This window comes from Canis lupus, chromosome 20 (genome assembly GCF_048164855.1).
Source record: "Canis lupus baileyi chromosome 20, mCanLup2.hap1, whole genome shotgun sequence".
In the NCBI taxonomy this organism is placed as follows: domain Eukaryota; kingdom Metazoa; phylum Chordata; class Mammalia; order Carnivora; family Canidae; genus Canis; species Canis lupus.
The window spans coordinates 52,152,797-52,159,705 of record NC_132857.1 but is presented as its reverse complement, the minus strand read 5'-3'; positions in this window follow the sequence as shown (position 1 = coordinate 52,159,705).

Below are 6,909 nucleotides of genomic sequence, written 5' to 3'. Positions count from 1 at the left end.
TTTGGAAGCTTCTTAAAGGAATAAGCTGGCAATGCTCTCACATTTCAACTTTAAAATGAAAGGAATCTCTGAACTTTCCTTCTTTAGCAACAAACTCCCTTAACTCCTTCCCTCCCTTCCATAAACAAAACCAAACCAAACTAAAACCCACAAAAAACAAACAGTTTAAGATCCTTGGTGTGTGTGTATTCACACACAACATGCACACACACACACACACATCCACCTCTTTTCCTAGAGCAAGGTATCACCTAGAGCATTTACCCTTCATATCTCATTAGTCAAATTTAATGCTTTTATTTTCCTCTTTCATTTAGATTTCATTTTCTCATGATAAAAATGGATAGCTGTGGCTTAGAAAATGGGAAACTGGATCAACTATGAACTGGAGCAAAGTTGAAGACAACTAAATATTTCGAGAGTATTTTCGGTAATTCCATGAGCCTTCCTGACAGTTGGTCACTCTACCCTCACTGCATCCTGTGGTGTAATGTTACATACCCAGAGTCCATGATGCAACACAGCACAAGTTCAAGGGTAGTAGTAGTAGTAGTAGTCGTCTTACTTTTTTTTTTTTTAATTAAATGGTTTCTCCAAGCATGTCTAATGATTTAATGGTGTGTTGTAGCTCTGTAGTTGTGAGTTCATTAAAGATATTTGGAGTACTGGCTCCGTGAAGCTTAGCTGCATGTAGCCACTGGATCACATATCCACTGCCCTGCCATGTAAGAAGAAAACATCTTGGAATATAACTATTAGTTGGCTTTGTGGTGTTGGGTTAGTGTGCCAGTCTGAGGTTAGAGCACAGATGAAATCCCAAGCCCTAAGCTTTGTATTATATAGTATTGTATTTTTGATGTTGTACTTAAGGGTCAATTACTGTTTCCATTATAAACCCTGTTTTTCAAAGGTTTATAACTCACCAATTTTCATTTTGGTATGCAAGCTGCATGAGTATACAGGTTTTAAAAATAGTTTAAATTGGGCAGTGCCATTTTTAGATATAAAGCAGTAAAATGCACTCTTCCATTTGTTACAGTTTGTTTTGGAAGTTTCCAATCTAAAAGTTTATTCTATCTTAAAATGCAACAATGCTTTTTTTTTTCATGTATTTACATAATAGCTATTCATAGGGAAGATGGTAAAAGGAGGGCAGGGGAGATATCAAATGAAACTTCAAGGAGGAAAACAAAAATATTTTTTCTTCTGACGACTTATGGGCAGATGTCATTAGTCAAAATCCTTAAAAACCAATACATTAATCAATTAATACTCCCTCAGCATGGGCACTATTTCATGCTACTATTGTGGCAGGTACTTTGAGGAATAAAAGGGCTTCCTGTCCCAATGTGCTTGAAATTCTAGTTAGAGAAAAATACAAAGACAGCAATATTAAGCATAATGGCAACATACGTTGAAGCATGAGAGTGATAATCATGTGGCTAAGACTTTCAGAGGCAGAGGCAAAGCCACTTACAGAGTTGTGCAACTCACTGGCGTCCTGCAAAAAGAGTGAGAGATTCCAATGCATGGGCAATTGCCCAGATGTGGAAATTTACCCATGTAGGGTCATGCAATATTTAGAACTCTCTTTCCCTGATCATCAGAATTTGAAAATCCCTGCCTAAGGGATTTCAATTTTTCAAAATTGTTTTCTCTGTCATTCTCAATGTTTCCAAATGATAAAAGCAAATTTCCCCCTGTATTAATCTAAGTTAAACTTCTCAAAATGGTCGTCTACGCTAGCTGTTTTCACTCCATCACTCAGCTCTCACGCCTCCATCTCTTCCAGTCTGATTTCCTGCACCACTGTACTGCTCCTACTGCTCTTGCCAGAGTCACAATGACCTCCTTGCTGCTGCTGCTGCTGCTGCTACTACCAACGAAGAAGCCTTTGCTTTTCTCTTTTGTCCAAATTTATCTCTATTTATGAGATTACCACAATCTTCTAGCTTTTGTCTTATGATGATCTTTGTCATTTTTCAGTCTACCCAATAGCTACTCCCTCCTCCTTCCTATTGGCATCTCTATTTCCCTTTTGGAGAAAGCTCCATAGGTGTGGAGTTTGAGTGGAAGGTCATTGTTGCTTCCTATCATGGAAGCTGAAGGCGTATAACCTTCTTCTCTTTAACCCAGCACAGAGAGTAGTGCTGTAAGCTGGGCTCAGCCAATCAGACACTCCTTTCTGGGATTTTAAACCTTGATCAAATCCGGGTATAGGGATAATTAAAAGTCATATCCGCCACCGCCACCGCGTCCAGCTTGCTCTACTTATGCTATCCCACTCTCCAGATCTCTCTTTATTAATGCCCATTTTTCAAATATGGTTCTCCATGTTTTCTTAATTTCTGTTCTCTCCAGAAAGTTTTTGATAAATTTAAATCTTCCTTAAGATAGTCTTCTGTTGCCTATAAAAAGAATGTAGATTGCTGTAATTTCCAATTCTCTGGCTTCTCTTTTTTACGGCTTTTGGAGATTCATTTTCCTCTGTCTATTCCTTACACATTGCATGTCTTCCAGATCCTTGTTATTATTCCTTTTCATTTCGCCCTAAACTATCTACCTGGATTATTTCAACTACTTCCTTGACCTCAACTGTCACCTGCATGCTAATGACCTCAAAATCCATCCAGCCATTCCAAATCTCTCCTCTGATCCTCATAGTTCTTTATTCGGGCCACTTGTGCTTTTGTTTATTTTACAAATATTGAGTGAACTTCAACTATGCGGCATATATGATAAACAATGGAGCAACAGTAAGAAACAATGCATGAGTTTTTCTATTTCGTGGTGGTTAGTCTAGTGGGTTCCATAATCCCTTGAACTCCATAATCCCATAAAACTTTAATCTAATGGATGTCATGGTCTGGTGGATCTCATAGGTGCCATGTAATATTCAATATCTTCACCTGGATATCTCAAAAAAGAGTGAATTCTTTATGTTCCCCTAACATCTGCACTTGTATATTCCTCCTACTGGATTCCCTGTTTCAATGAAAATATTCAGTTGCTTATGCCAGGAACCTGAGTCTAAAACAAACTTTTCCTCTTCACTCCACCCCCATCTCTGCACCAATCATTAAAGCCTAGTTGAGCAAGTTTCTCACTAACTCTAAAATGTGCTCACTGTTACCACTTCTGTGCTGTCCTATCGACATAGGTTCCATCCTCCTTCTCTAGAATCAACACAACCCTAGTCTCACCCTTTGTGTCCAGATTGCTGCCAGAATGATCTTGATAAAATTCAAGTCTATTTGTGGTTATATTTTGATCAAAACCCTTTAAAAGCTCTATAATAATCTCAGAATTATTTATATAAGTGAGTCAGCAAATGAATTGTGGTCTCTCCTAAATCTCCTTCTATTTGGCATATCCTCTCAATTTCATATGAATGCCAAGCAGCCCAGCTCTACTCATTCTTTAGATCACTTCATTTTCCCTAGGAAGCCTTACTCTGTCAACAAGACTGGGTTATGTCCTCTTTTATGAGTTCTTCAAACATCTTGTTTCTCCACATTCTAACACCCATTACTCTGTATCATTAATTGCCATGTTGTATAAGTAGATTTTATTAGTAAGACATTTGAAAACTGAAATCACATGCCTTTCCACATTGCTTTATCTGTAGCACACAGCAGATCAGTAAACATAGGATAAAATAAATGAATTTTAGCTTTTGCATTATCAAAAACTCAAATATCAAACTGTAAAAATACTTGTGTTGCTTTTCTCTAGGCTTTAAATATGTTGGGTAGATTGGTTTGATAGTTGACTGATAGTTATATCTATCTGATAATTATGGAACTTGTTTATAAGCTGTGTTTTATGGCTTCAGTTATCAGAGATGAAACAGAAATCCAGAATCTCAGGTATGTGATTCTGTTCCTCATATGGATCCTAAGATGCTATATTTCCCCTATTCCTATTTTCTTCTCCTTTTCTTCCTGAACCTCTTCAAAGGTAATCAGAAGTGACCTCATCGGATACCCAGAATGAGATAATGTTCTTTGTGCTCATTCAGCAATACATAAAAGATCGTTGGGACCACTTGGGTGGCTCAGTCAATTAAGTGTTGGACTCCTGATTTCTGCTCAGGTCATGGTCTCAGGGTTATGAGATAGAGCCCCACGTGGGCTCCTCACTCAGTGCAGAGTCTGCTTCAAATTCTCTCTCTCTCTCTCTCTCCCACTTTTTCTCTATCCCTCCACCCCTCCCTCTACTCCTACACACACACACTCTCTCTCGCTCTAAAACAAACAAACAAATAAATAAAATCTTTAAAAAGTAAAGATCCTCAGAATCTGTAGCTATCTAAACTCTGAGGCACAAATCTGAAAAATTTTCTTTGAGTTAGAAAATAATAATTGGCCAAGAAATTATATTGAGTATCTAGTATGTGTCAGATGGCCCACTAAACTCATCATTTGGGGGAAGGTAGATACACATATTAATTCAGCACAGTATAGTCCAATATTGTGGTATATGACCTCCTTGAGAGTTCCTGAGACCCTTTCAGGGGTCTGCAGGATCAAAAGTGTTTGCATAAGGATTTTTTTTTTTTTTGCCTTTTTTTACTCTTATTCTCTCATGAGCCTACAATGGGGTTTTCCAAAGGCTACATAATATTTGACATTACAACTAAACTGAATGAAGAAGCAGATCAGAAAATCTAGATATTGAAGAGACTTGCTAAAATGTAAAACAGTGCCACTCTTCTCACTAAATATTTTGTTTTGGAAAATATAGCTATCTTTCATGAAAACCTTATTTATGGTAAAGTAGTAGATTTATTATTGTTTTGAAATATAAACTGGTGAATACTTTTTAATTTCACTTTTAATTTTTGGTAAGGTAAATATGGATAGATCTAATACCCAACTATTGAATGTCCTCAATAATTTTTGTGTGGAACATGGTTCTGGGACCAAAAGTTTGAGAATTGCTGACATAAATAGTGAAATAAAAGAGGAGGCATCTGTCAATCAGTAATATGGACCTGAACATGACTGGAGATAAAGCAAGTCCAGGGGTGTATGATCCAGTGTGGTTTAGGGCCCCATTCTGCTATGTGTCAGCCAGTCTTCTAGGACCATAGTACTAAGATAAGGGGAGATTCATAACTAGTACATGCATGTAAATATCAGCAATAGGCTTTCTTTGAGTGGTTGAGGAGATGCCTTGCAGGACATTCTGTTCCCCTTTTCTTTCTCAGATCATTGATTCGAGGAGCATCATCATTTGATTCCTAAGAAAAGCCACATTATTGAACATATCTCTATAGTGCAGTAAATTTTGGTTGAAATATGACAAAAATGAGGAAAGTCTTTGAGCACTCCTCTTTCTCCAGCCTGTTTGCAGGTATCCTGCTTCAGCTAACTCTCAACAGTTGTTTGGGTGTCATGCCAAGCAGGTGTGTGATCAATGTTTATAAAGTTACCGACTGATTGATCGATTATCTTGCCTAAAGACCTGCAGAAAGCATTACTTCATTCTTGGCAGGCTAGTCTATTAACCATGTGGCAAATTACTTCTATGAATAGAAGTATTCAACTACTCTCTTATTCAATGTAACTGTCTCATATTCTGAAAGAATGAATACAAGGTCAGTGTAAGTGTCCTCAGTGCCTTGGGAGAGGATTTTAGGGTTGCTCTTTTTAATAGACTTTTGCTAAGAGTAGCAAAGGCATCATAAAAAGAACAGTTAACGAAACTTGTTTTCTTCATTACCAAACTTAATATAAATACTTCACCATGAATGTTCTTCTTTTTTTTCTTTTTTAAATTATTCATGAAGTCTTTGCTTACGTTGGGGGGTGGTGATATATAAGAATAATCTCAGGAATGATTGCAATAGGAAAGCAGTAATATAATATTTTTGAACCCCAACTCATATAAGGATGATTCATAATCCCCCAAAATACAATACAATAAAACTGCAAGTTAGTCCTTAATTTGACCTACATTAAATAATTATGATGTAGAGGTAAACTCATAGATAATTTCAAGGACTCCAGAAGGCTTCAGCTTAAGTAAATGAGATCTTAGATTTTACACTCTGACATCCCTTGCTTTTATTTTTCCCTCAGGTGCAAACTCACATCAGGACCTCTTTCCTGTGCAATTAGCAAGGTAACTGCCTTACCTAGCTGGCATTACCCCTTTTCATTTTGGGGTCTGCAAACATTTGCCACTTATGCTCAGATCATGTTTTTGTGAGAGGCCACAGAGTGACTTTCTTAAAGCTATCAAAGCCTTCCTCATTATCCTTTATGGGCTGTGCAGAAAACATCTCAACTATTAGACATTTAACTGAGTGCAGTAGAATGGGTTTTCTGGCCCCCTCCAGTTCCTTGGGTAAAAGCTCTGTTCATAATCAGTTTCTGGTTTTTTAAATGACCCTCAAGAGGTTCCTTCCGGTCCACTTCAGTTCCCTTTTTAGTGTCCCATTGATTTTCCAGACTTTAGGAACGTGTCCTTAACTGCCTGCTTTTCCATTGGCTCTCTCTACTGAATGCTAAAGGAACACTTTGTTACTTCATACACCGAGACAGGAATATCTTGAAAACCAACACACCATTTATAACAGTACAGTTTACAATAGCATTTCCTGCAGAAAGAAGGTGCCTTTCTCAGAAGGAGAAGGACAATTTCTGCACCCCATTTACTTTCAAAACTACAAGCAACACCCTTGTTTCTTGTCAATAAAAAGGAAGATAGAATAGAGTAGCAATCACAATACATAAATGATATTATTCGTCCCCAGAGTACATACCAAGTAGTAATTCACTCAAAGAGCTTGCATGAATTATAAATGGCAGGAAAGCACAGAGAGGGAACCTCAGTCCAGACCCACTCCACACGGCTGTTACATGAGCATTTTAAATCCAGACAAGCTACACAAACTATATA